This window comes from Nicotiana tabacum, chromosome 21 (genome assembly GCF_000715075.1).
Source record: "Nicotiana tabacum cultivar K326 chromosome 21, ASM71507v2, whole genome shotgun sequence".
In the NCBI taxonomy this organism is placed as follows: domain Eukaryota; kingdom Viridiplantae; phylum Streptophyta; class Magnoliopsida; order Solanales; family Solanaceae; genus Nicotiana; species Nicotiana tabacum.
In genome coordinates this window covers 15,685,406-15,698,827 of record NC_134100.1, presented here as the reverse complement: position 1 = coordinate 15,698,827, position 13,422 = coordinate 15,685,406, and positions in this window count along the sequence as shown.

Below are 13,422 nucleotides of genomic sequence, written 5' to 3'. Positions count from 1 at the left end.
CTACAAATAGGTAGGATAAACTTACCTCAAGATGATAGGTGAAATTCCTCTCTCAAGAGCTCCAAAATCGCCCAATAGGTGAGTGAAAATATAATGACCTGATCGGTTGTTTTGAGCTTTTGCACTTTGCTCGCTAGTTCTCGGTCATGACTTGCCCTGTGTGATGTACTGTGACTTATGAAATCGTTGGTTTTGGTTTTCAGGGTAATCAGAATGAATTTGGAAGAACAGTTCTTAGTTTGAAGCTTGAAATTTAAAAGGTTTGACCAAGATTTAACTTGTTAGTATATGATCTCGCATCGGAATTTTTATGATTTGGTTAGCTCCGTTAGGAGATTTGGGACTTAGTAGCGTAATCGGAATGCATTTTGGAAGTCCGTGGAAGGTTTAGGTCTGAATTGACGAAATTGAGATTTTTAGTGTTTTTCGGTTGATAGGTGAGATTTTGATATAGGGGTCGGAACAGAATTTCAAAGTTGCAGTAGTTCCGTTATGGCATTTGGGATGTTTGTGCAAAGTTTTAGGTCATTCGAATGTGGTTTGGTTGGGTTTTTGATCAAAAGCAGAATTTGAAAGATTTAGGAATCCTAGGCTTGAATTTGATGTGTTTTTTGTGTTTTAATGTTGTTTTGAGCGTTCTGAAGGTTGGAACATGTTTGAATAAGATTATGGGATATGTTTTGTGCTTTTGATTGAGGTCCCGGGGGCCTCGAGGTGATCCCGGATGGGTAACGGAAGGATTTGCAATTGAGTTTTGAAGCTGAAGCATTTGGTTCTGTCATAACCGCACTTGCGGTTGGGAGACCGCAGGTGCGATGATCGCAGAAGCGGAAGGCAGCTGCAGATACGGTCAAGTAGAAGTCCTCAGGAACCACAGAAGTGGTGGCGTGGGCGCATGTGCGAGTTTTTAACCCCAGATGTGGTAACTGGCAATTTAATGAAAACCGCAGATACAGTTGTTTTAGTCGCAGAAGCGATACCGTAGAAGCGGGAAAAAGGACCGCAGGTGCGAAAATACCTGGGTCAGAAAGTATATAATGTTCCTTTGCGAATTTTTGCTAAATTCTCTATTTTTGAAGACGGAAAGAGAGCTAGGGCAGTGAATTCAAGGGAAAATCAAAGAGAATCAGTTGGGTAAGTTCCCTAAGTTTCATTACTCATGTTTATGATCATTTTTCCATTATTTAATCCTGGTATTAATGGAAATTAAGGAAGAAAATTGAGGGATCCGGGCTTGAGATTAAGAGACCTTTGAGTGGGGATTTGAGGGGCCATTTGAGGTTCGATTTTGATGTTCTGTATATGTATAGACTCGTGGGAGGATGAGGATTCTATTGAAGTTAATTTTGTTGGATTCTGAGACGTAGGCCTGGGGGCCGGGTTTGAGCAATTTTTGGGATTTTTGATGTAAATTGGATATTTTCGAGTGGGTTTTGTTCCCTTAGCATATTTTAATTGTTATGTACTGATTGTGGCTAGATTTGGAGCATTCGGAGGATGGTTCGTGAGGACAAAGGCATCGCGGGCAAGAGTTTGGACCATATCGAGGTGAGTAATGATTGTAAATGAGGTTCTGAGGGTATGAAACCCCGGATTGCACATCGTTGTGCTATATTGAGGTGACGCGCACGGTTGATGACGAGCGTGGGGTCATGCACTATTGAGGATTGTGACTTAGTCTTTCCCGAATAATTATTTTACCGCGTATTTGACTGAAATCTATTTGCTATCATCATATTTTGGGTTGAATGCCATATTTGGGCCTCGTGCCAACTATTTGAAACCTTAGAGGATTTTTTATTGATATTTCCTCACTGTTTAGACTTTATACTTGAACTCTGTCATTCTATATTCCACTGTTTTTATAACTCGGCCATGTTTACTCTATTTTAACACTTAAATAATCATTTAAATGATATTTTGGGCTGAGGATCATGTTTTACTATTGCCCGAGTGGCTTGTGAGGATTTTGACTGAGTAAGGCCGTGGGTCTATATTGTGAGGAAACATTTGGTTATGATTATGAGGCCGAGGGGCTGATATATGTATGCTACGAGGTGGCTTGTTGATATGAAGCTGAGAGCCTAGTGATGATGCCATGAAATAGCTTGATATAGCGCTTGGGCCGTAAGGGGCCCCTCTAGGAGTCTGCACACCCTCAGTGAGCGCGGGTACCCATTGTGATGTGAGATATAGCCCTAGGGACTGGTATTATTGACATTGTGCCCGAGGGGCAATCCTTTATGTGCTTACCTGTCTTATTTGTCTGTCATTTACCTGTTTAGTTGTGTATTTGTGCCCGAGGAGCGAATTTTTTGTGCTTATCTGTTCTAATTGTTTTGCATTTAATTGCTTAATTGTTGAAAAGTCATTTTTTAAAGAAGTTTAAACTGGGTTAAGATGCTTTAAGAGATTTCACAACTTCATTGCTTTCTTACTGGTTTTGTACTACTTCTATACAGAATGTTGATGTACTTTTCATGATTTCCTATCACTCAATCTTTAGTTATGATTATTACTCACTGAGTTGGAATACTCACTTTACTCCCTGCACATTGTGTGCAGATTCAGGTATTTCTGCATCCGGTAGCGAGTATTGGTTGATCAGAGGTAGAGTATTTGGAGTTTAGCAAGGTAGCTGCCCGATGTCCGCAACACTGCTTTTCTCTCTTTAATGTCATTAGACTGTATTTAGCACATTTATAGAAATTCTGTTGTATTTTAGACCTTAGTAGATGCTCGTGACTTGTGAAACCCCGATATCGGGCTGTGTTGGGTTGTTCTTCAGCATATTTGTACTGTTGATTGCTTAAATGTTGGACTAATTATCATGTTTTAGACTTAATTCTCATTTTTAACTGCTTAAAACTGAAATGGGTAAGTGTCGGCTGGCCTTGTCTTCACGAGAGGCGTCATCACGACCGGGTCCGGGTTTAGGGTCGTGACAAGTTGGTATCAGAGCCTAGATTACATAGGTCTCACGAGTCATGAGAAGGTTTAGTAGAGTCTCGCAGATCGGTACGGAGACGTCTGTATTTATCCTCGAGAGGCTGCAGAACCTTTAGGAAAAGCTTCACATTCTTGAAATTCTTATCCTGGGTCCTTGATTCAACTTGAAATGTAACTCTTTGAACTCCTTCCACGTGTTCGTATGCGCACATGAGCGCTCAGTATCATATGTGCATCGATGGCTTGTGGTTCTCTGATCGAGGGGCGGGATGTGACCTCTGTGTGTTTGATGTTGGGCCGGTCTGGAGGACTCGAGGCCGGATTTTTGCCTATAGCTTAAGCACCGAGGTGCTGATTGTGAGAGCACATGTTTTTGAACTGATATGTTCGGAAGTGTCCTTATTAGCAGAAGTGATGGCTTGATGGCTATGCGATGAGTATGTTATGACTGCGAGATGTACTCATATGATTTGGAAGTGACGAGAAGTGTCTGTTGGAGGATAGAGGAACTATTGGGTGCTTGATTTCCATCTTGATTTGAGGTATAGCCCCGAGTTATGGGTGTGTGAAGAATCCTTTCATGCTTCCTAGTTGGGAGTGAAGTAAATTTCATGTTGCGGTATGAGTTCAGACATAGGAAGATTAAGTGACTACATAATGTTTATGATGGTGGAAGGTATACAGAAATGTTGGTTTGAGGCGAAGCAGGTGGGTTATCTCCTGCGAAGTGTTCTGAAGTTGTGCGATCCTTATGTTGTCCGTTAGGAGATCTCATTTACAAGTGAAATATACGTGTTGCAATTTAAATTTGGGTCGCTTAAGAGAGTGGGTTTAACTGTTACGAGACTGAATGCGAGATTCGCATAAGAGTTAAAGTACCATATGGTCTGTGTTTCACGAACTTTTGAAGGATCGAATTTAATCTCACTATGGCACTATGGCAGCAATAGAGTATATGCGTTATGAGTTATTGAGTGTGTTTTGATCTATGGCTTCGAGCCAAGTGGGGGAGTCTTCTATTGATTAGTTGATTGTACGGTTATGTGCTATGTTGGTTCTAGTTTGAGGCGTACGGGAGAATCAGTTATGGCCTACGGAGATTGAGACTGAAGATGGCTCGAGTAAAGGAAAATTCTTGACAAAGGTTATAGAATGCTTTATAGGTGTGTGTGAGAATCACGGAATGTCATGAGTTGTTGTTGGTAAAGGATACTCGGCGCATAGAGCAGGAAGTTGCTCGGTTGTTTTAGGAAGAGGTTACACTCTACGGTGTCGGAGTGCTATTGAGGCACAGGTTGTTCGATTTGTTTGGTCAGGCTAATTGCAGTTTGAGTAGAGTGAATGACTCTCGGGAATGGTTCTAATGGGTTCAAGATTTTTCATGTAATAAGTAGAAATTTTCGAGTTGTCTTTTTGGCTAGAAACTGAAGTTGCATTGGAGGGTGTCAAGACTCGTGGTATTTTTATATCACTATGGGATTCTATGTATCAGTATCAAAAGGTGGAGGTAATGGCTTTGGATCCGCAGGGAAATCTCTTCAGGGTAGGTATTTTGAATGTTGTGCTTTTGGGAATATTTAAGAGAGTAATCCACAGCTTATGAGTCTTAGACGGTGTGATTTTATGCTTGGGTCTCGTATGGTGATTCTGGATTGAGGAGTTGTGGTGTTATAGCAAGAAGGAGTATCAAGTTAAAGGTAAATCAGAAGGAACTAGGATTAATAGGATAGTTTGGTAGTAGGCCGGATCGGCATGGTAAAGATATGATTAGTCCTTTGGGTGATTACGAAGTAATGAGTTTCTGCAATTGTTTCGCGGCAATTCTCTTGGGTTTTTAGTGGCCTGCGTAGCTTGGTTGAGTTAGAAGGATTCAGTCCTGACGGTTTAGTTTTGTGTGAATGGAATTCGAAATGTTCTTGATGATTCTACCACGGTTAGAGGTGTATATTTTCCACGGGCATGAGGAACATGGGATGTATAGTGATTTTCTCCTAGATGAGGTCCAATGGAAAAGTTCTTGGCTAGTTGAGTACATAGCTTCTTGTGACCCGGAAGGGGTATGAAGTTCTCATGTGTATCCTAGGGTGATATGGTATGTGCGATATGTTGTGTAGCATCGAGATTTGCATGTGTGAGGTCACGATTCAGTTCTGGAAGGAAGGTCACAAATTCTTAGGCAGCATGATCTTCAAATTATTAGGGAAATGATATTACTAACTGGTATGGCTGGATGAGAGTATGTATTTTCAAAAAAAATGCAATGTGATTAAGTTGATGGTACTTCGGTGGTATTGCGGCACTCTCTTGATGGATCGACCACTGATATTCGAGTTTGCCTGGTGGCACAGAAGAATTATAAGAGTACCTCTCGTGGAATGATTGGGTGTTTGAGGTGTGTGGTATATTCGGACGGTGGACTTTAGATCGGATGTAGAGAATCGTGTGCTATATGGAGTTGGAGACTGGGAGTTCTCATAAATAGGTTAGGTCGTGGTTGTGGACCGCGTATATCGGTCTGGTGTGGTAACTATTGGGGGTTCAGAGACCCGAGTGGATCCTTGTTGCTTGGTATGTTAGATTTTGGATGTGTTATTGGGTATAGACTAATTGTCTCAGTGTTGTGTTATTCTGGGCTGTTGCGCTAAGACGACGACGTTGGCTATGATGGGTATGCCACGGATTGAGTGGCGAGGTTCGACGGACTATGTTCCCAGTAGGGTGGTGTCATTTTTGAAGACATAGCGGATGGTTGGGAAGGGTTGTCTTTCTTATTTGGCCTTCGTGATGGATGTCAGTGCAAAGACTCCTACCATTGATTCAGTTCTAGAGATGGGGGACTTTTCCGGATGTGCTTCCTGCTGTCGGGCATGTCGCTGGACAGGGTTTTTGATTTCGGTATTGATTTGGTGTTGGGCACCGTATTGTATGGCACCGACAGAGTAAGAGGAGTTGAAGGAGTAGCTTCTGGAACTCCTTGATAAGGGGTTCATTGGTAGACCTATATGGATGTGTGTTCTGCATCGAGACGGCTTTGTTGACTTCGAGTCGCTATTGGTAAGGGATGTGTTGATTCGGTTGTTATTGAGATATTAGTGCTCTGAGGTGATCTATGAATTACTTTTCTATGTTGCGAGACATTATGATTTGTTGGTTATAGGAATAGATGGTGCGGTTCCATTAGAGTTTCATAGTGGAAGTCGAGCGGGAAAGAGTACCGGTATTGCTCGGTGGATGGCATATTAGTTATGTCCTTTCGGGTTTATGTAATGTATGTCAATTGCTTCACGGTGGTTATGATGATTGCTTTGGTTTTAGACATCATATTGCGCATGGTTGTCGATTTTAAGCATAATGACTTAAGGTGTTTCATGTGGACCAGTGATTGGATGAGGTCGTGCATTGGAGCGAAGCTATGTGGAGGTATGATCCTGCGGATTGGATTCGTTTGTTCTATTTCTACGACGTGTTTCAGGTTCTCATCATTATATTGAGGTGGTACTGGGGAGCTTGCAGTACAGCTCTTTCATTTGAGTCATTTCCATGATTTGAGTATATTCGGATTATTGCTTATTGGTGCGCGGATTGCGCAAGTTGTGGCTTTAGTCTGTATTGAGGTGTCATGTCACTAGAGTAGTTGTGTTGGATTAGATGAGATCATTGGTATCTAGAATGAATACAAACGGATTCAGTTTTAGCGTGTGGGAATGATAACATCGAGGTTCAGCTAAGAAATTTGCTATGGTCCTTGACAAAGGAGAAGTGTCTTCATGAATGGTTGATCTGAGAAATGGTTACTGTTTATTGCGTGTTTCATTTATCATTGGCATTATATGGAAGTGTTAGAATGGGACTTTAGTTGATAAGAAGGTTTTCTATCGGTATTCGGGTGTTGTGTGCAGCTGCTGTGATTAGAAGTTATCGCTACAAGCGTTTGAGTTATGTGATATATCATGTAATTGCACCTCAGGTTGCACGTATGGGTTATTACAACTTGTTCGGGCTTATTCAGAGTATAGATGTGAGATTCTGATCTGGTGGATAATTTTGGAAGCGGAAATGTGGTTCTAAGGTTTATGGGCTAGGTTGGATTGTGAAATTTCAGTTATATTGTGTTGTCGGACCTATATGAGATAGGGTGATGTGGGATCACCCCCGAATATATGCATGGTAAGGTTACACAACGATCTGATGGTTTTTGGCAACTTTGGGACGTTCGAGTATGAACGTATGTTTAAGTGGGGGAGGATGTGACGACCCGACCGGTCGTTTTGAGCTTTTGCACTTTGCTTGCTAGTTCTTGGGCATGACTTGCCCCGTGTGATGTATTGTGACTTATGTAAATCGTTGGTTTTGGTTTTTAGGGTAATCAGAATGAATCTGGAAGAACAGTTCTCAGCTTGAAGCTTGAAATTTGAAAGGTTTGACCAAGATTTGACTTCTTAGTATATGATCTCGGATCGGAATTTTTATGATTTGGCTAGCTCCGTTAGGAGATTTGGGACTTAGGAGCGTGATCGGAATGAATTTTGAAACTCTGAGGAAGGTTTAGATTTGAATTGGCGAAATTGAGATTTTTGGTGTTTTTCGGTTGATAGGTGAGATTTTGATACAGGGGTTGTAATGGAATTCCGAAATTTGCAGCAGTTCCATTGTGGCATTTGGGATGTGTGTGCAAAATTTCAGGTCATTCGGACGTGGTTTGGTTGGATTTTTTGTCAAAAGCGGAATTCGAAAGATTTTGGAATCCTAGGCTTGAATTTGATGTGATTTTAGTGTTTTAATGTTGTTTCGAGCATTTCGAAGGTTGAAACGAGTTTGAATAAGGTTATGGGATATGTTTGTGCTTTTGGTTGAGGTCCCGGGGGCCTCGGGGTGATTCCTGATGGGTGACGGAAGGATTGGGAATTGAGTTTTGCAGCTAAAGCATTTGGTTCTGTCATAACCGCACCTGCGGTTGGGAGACCGCAGGTGCGATGATCGCAGAAGCAGAAGGTAGCCGCAGATGCGGCCAAGTAGAAGTCCTCAGGAACTGCAGAAGCGGTGGATTGGGCGCACCTGCGGTAGCACAGGTGCGAGTTTTTAACCGCATATGTGCTAACTGGAAATTTAATGAAAATCACAGATGCAGTCGTTTTAGTCGCAGAAGCGATACCGCAGAAGAAGGAAAAAGGACCGCAGGTGCAGAAATACTTGGGTCAGAAAGTATATAATGTTCCTTCGCGAATTTTTTCTAAGTTCTCCATTTTTGAAGACGGGAAGTGAGCTAGGGCAGTGAATTCAAGGGAAAATCGAAGAGAATCAGCTTCATTACTCATGTTTATGATCATTTTTCCATTGTTTAATCATGGTATTAGTGGAAATTAAGGAAGAAAATTGAGGGATTAGAGCTTGAGATTAAGAGACCTTTGAGTGGGAATTTGAGGGGCCATTTGAGGTCCGATTTTGATGTTCTTGATATGTATAGACTCGTAGGAGGATGAGGATTCTATTGATGTTAATTTTGTTGGATTCCGAGACGTGGGCCCGAGGGCCGGGTTTGAGCAATTTTCGGGATTTTGATGTAAATTGGATATTTTTGAGTGGGCTTTGTTCCCTTAGCATATTTTAATTGTTATGTACTGATTGTGGCTAGATTTGGAGCATCTGGAGGATGTTTCATGAGGGAAAAGGCATCGCGGGCTAGAGTTTGGACCGTATCGAGGCGAGTAATGATTGTAAATGATGTTCTGAGGGTATGAAACCTCGGATTGCACATCGTTGTACTATATTGAGATGACACACACGCTTGATAACGAGCGTGGGGTCGTGCACTGTTAGGGATTGTGACTTAGTACGTCTTGAATGATTAGTTTACCTCGTATTTGACTGAAATCTATTTGCTATCATCATGTTTTGGGCTGAATGTCACATTTTGGCCTCGTGCCAACTATTTAAACCCTTAGAGGATTTTTTATTGATATTTTCTCACTGTTTTGACTTTATACTTGAACTCAGTCATGTTATATTCCACTGTTTTCATAACTCGGCCATGTTTACTTTGTTTTAACACTTAAATGATCTTTTAAATGATATTTTGGGCTGAGGATCATGTTTTACTATTGCCCGAGTGGTTTGTGAGAATTTTGACTGAGTAAGGCCGAGGGCCTATATTATGAGGAAACATTTAGTTATGATTATAAGGTCGAGGGCCTGAGATATGTATGCCTCGAGGTGGCTTGTTGATATGAGGCCGAGGGCCTAGTGATGATGCCACGAGATGGCTTGATATTGCGCTTAGGCCGTAAGGGGCCCCTCCAGGAGTCTACATACCCCAGTGAGCGCGGGTACCTATTGTGATGTGAGATATAGCCCGAGGGGCTGATATTGTTGACATTGTGCCCGAGGGACAATCCTCTATGTGCTTACCTGTCTTATTTGTCTGTCATTTACCTGTTTAATTGTGTATTTGTGCCCGAGGGGCGGATTTTATGTGCTTATCTGTTCTAATTGCTTTGCATTCAATTGCTTAACTATTGAAAAGTCATTTTTTAAAGAAGCTTAAACTGAGCTAAGATGCTTTAAGAGATTTCACAGCTTCATTGCTTTCTTACTGATTTTGTACTACTTCTATACAGCATGTTGATGTACTTTTCGTTATTTCCTATCACTCAGTCTTTAGTTATGATTATTACTCACTGAGTTGGAGTACTCACTTTACTCCATGCACCTTGTGTGCAGATTCAGGTATTTCTGCACCCGGTAGCGGGTATTGGTTGATCAGAGGCAGAGTCTTTGGAGTTTAGCAAGGTAGCTGCCCGACGTCCGCAGCGCTGCTTTTCTCCCTTTGATGTCATTATACTGTATTTAGCACATTTACAGAAATTTTGTTGTATTTTAGACCTTAGTAGATGCTCGTGACTTGTGAAACCCCGATATCGGGCTGTGTTGGGTTGTTCTTCAGCATATTTGTACTGTTGATTGCTTAAATGTTGGACTAATTATCATGTTTTAGACTTAATTCTCATTTTTAACTGCTTAAAACTGAAATGCATAAGTGTCGTTGGCCTTGTCTTCACGAGAGGCGACATCACGACCGGGTCCGGGTTTAGGTTCGTGACAGAAAAATGGCTAAAAATGGCTCAGAGCCCGTATTAAATGAAGCTCACTGCTTCATGATTTTCGCATCTGCGGTCAGGAGACCGCATATGCGATCCTGCTTCTGCGAGAGGAAGGTTGCATCTGCGAAATTGGCCAAGCGAGCTGGGACCGCTTCTGCGGTCTTGAAGCCGCTTCTGCTCTTCCCAAGATTTCCAACTTCACTCGAACCTCGTCCGATTGATGCTCGGGGCTCCCGGCCCCCACCTAAACATACCGACAAGTTTGAAATCATGAAACAGACTCGCTTGAACCTTCAGAACGCTCAAAACAACGCTAGATCTAAGAATCACCCCCTAAAACCAATTGAATCAAACTTATGAATTTTAGGTTCTTCAAGTCACTCCTAACGCGCCGAAACGTGCTTATACTACTCGGATTGACACCAAATTTTACGGGCAAGTCTTATATGTTATATTGGACCTGTACCGGGCTCTAGAACCAACATACCAGCCGAATACCAACGTGATCAATCATTATTTAGATTCTTTAAATCCTTAGAATTTTCAGTTTAACAATTTCTAATAAAAAATCATTACTCGGGCTAGGGACCTCGAAATTCGATTTCGGGCATACGCCCAGGTCCTATATTTTCCTATGCACCCTCCAGGACCATCAAAACACAAATCCAGGTCCATTTGCTAAAAATGTTGACCAACATCAAACTTAGCCTTTTAAGAAAATCTTAAGGAATCAAATTAGCCTATTTCAACCCAAACTCTTCCAAATCCCGAACCAACCATCCCTGCAGGTCGTAAATTAGTTAAAGCAAGAACAGGACGTTTTATTTAGGGGGACGGGGTTCTAAGAAGTAAAACGACCAGTCGGGTCGTTACATTCTCCACCTTTTAAACAAACGTTCATCCTCGAACGGACATAGAAAAGTACCTGAGGTGCTGAATAAATGTGGATATCTGCTCCGCACGTCCTTCTTGGACTCCCAGGCCGCTTTCTCGACTGGTTGGCCCCTCCACTGCTGAAATCCTCATGGATCTTAACTGGCGATCCTATATATCAACAATGGCAACTGGCTTCTCCTCATAACTTAAGCTCTCATCCAGCTGAATAGTGTTGAGGTCTAACACGTGGGGTAAGTCGGCATGATACTTCCGAAGCATGGACACGTGGAAAACTGGATGAACTCTCGATAAGCTGGGGGGTAAATCAAGCTCGTAAGCAACCTCCCCAACTCGCCTCAACCCCTCAATTGGACCAATAGACCTTGGGCTCAGCTTGCCCTTCTTCCGGAACCTCATAATGCCTTTCATTGGCAAGACTTTTAAGAGGACCTTCTCGCCAACCATGAATGATACATCACACGCCTTCTGATCTGTGAGCACGTGATTTTTGCCCTATATGAATTATTCCCATAAATTCAAAACAAAATAATTTTTTCCATTGCTCGCAATTTTTGGATTTTTGTCGCATTTCCTGTTATTGTTTGCATTTTTGTTTAAATCATTAAAAATTCAAAAATATTGCATCTATGTTAAGGATTTAATTTTTATATTTTTAGATCAATTAGTACATTAATTTGTTTAACAAAATAGAAAACAATCATAAAAATAGTCATGTCGCATTTTAATTTCGAATTTTTGGCAATTTTATTTTTGGCATTTAATTAGTTGTGGTAATTATTATTTAGAGATAATTAAGTTAATTTAATAGAATAATTTGATTTAGGAATTAATTAAGGTTTTATTTTTTATTTTGAGAAGAAAAATACTTTTGAAATAAAAAGAAAATGAAAGGAATAAAAAAGAAATCAGAAGTTGGGCCAATTTAATTAAAATCCCAAGCCCAAATCAAATATCCCTCCCAAAACCCGGATAGACCCAGCCCATACCCGTCCAAACCCGTCCCCCTACCTGGTCCAGCCCCATTGCCACCCAAACGACGTCGTTTGACAAGTTTTGATCAAGGCCATCGATATCATTTGATCAAACGGTCCACTACATCGCCCATTAACCCGACCCCGACCCAATCCAGAACCAAACTGCCCCTAGTCAAAACGACCCCGTTTCGATTAAGGATTCAATCGGAGCCGTTGGATTCCAATCATCTGACGACTCCAATTAATCATCCCATTTTAATATACCCAAATCCCCCAGACCCCCCCCCCCCCCCCACACACTTCACTCTCGTCTCTCCCAAACACCCAAACACTAGAGACACCGCCCCTGAAACCTCCATCGTTTCCGGTGGCGGCGCAGCCTTACACCACCCCTACCCACCTGAAAATAACACCCCAAGACCCTCTCCGTCCCCTCTTCCCCAATCTGTAGCTAGTTTCCCTCGAATCACCCTAGGACTTCTTAAATATTCAATCGAAGCAGTCCGGTCCTAAAATCCCCGAACCCTAGCTTACCCAATCGACCCCAAATCAATACCACATAACTCCCATAAATCCCTCATACCAAATCCATCATTGGTTTCCTTCGAATCTGACCGGAACTCGTCGAATTTTAAATCTAAGTTTGAACCCTAAAAGTTCAAAATCAGTTTCCGTTGAACCTGATAACATGCATCGATCTAAGCCTCTAGTTTTTCATGATTAGAAGGTCGATTCACTACAAAACTGATGTTGTTCATTTGTTTTTGACAAAGAACAAATGATTAGCATCAGTTTCGGGTGAGTTAGAGTATCAAGGGTAATTTCAAGTTTAGCCGGTGAGTTCCCTTTATTGTTTTCTGTTCATTTTTAAATTTGTTTCACCTTTTACTCTTCTTCTTTCCTTCTTGTTTTCTTTCTCCATGGCCCTCACAAAGTTGCAAACGCGTAGTTACTTTAGGCGCGTCATTTTAATAATTTACCTTCCTAAACTCGGGTGTGCATTTCATGTGACTCAAATCCAAATCTTAATAACGTTGAATAAAATGTGTTTCGGATTGCGGGTGCATTTCATATGACACGATCCAAAGACATATTTTAGACGACGTTAAATCTTCTTTAAAATAAATAAAAGCGGTTAAAAGTTAAAATTTGCACATAGGTCTAAAATGTTTTAAATCAGATAATGAGCTAATTATAACAGTGGAGCGACCATGCTAGAGCCACGGAACTCGGGAATTCCTAACACCTTCTCCCGGGTTAATAGAATTCCTTACCCAAATTTCTGGTTCGCGGACCGTAAAACAGAGTCAATCTTTCCTCTCTTCGGGATTTGAACCAGTGACTTGGGACACCATAAAATTATCCTAAGTGGCGACTCTGAATTTAATAATAAATAGTCCCGTTTCGATTGTCCTTTAATTGGGAAAACGCCCTTGTACCTTTCGGGGTGTAGGAAAAAGGAGGTGTTACAACTCTGGCGACTCTGTTGGGGAAAAGAACCCAGA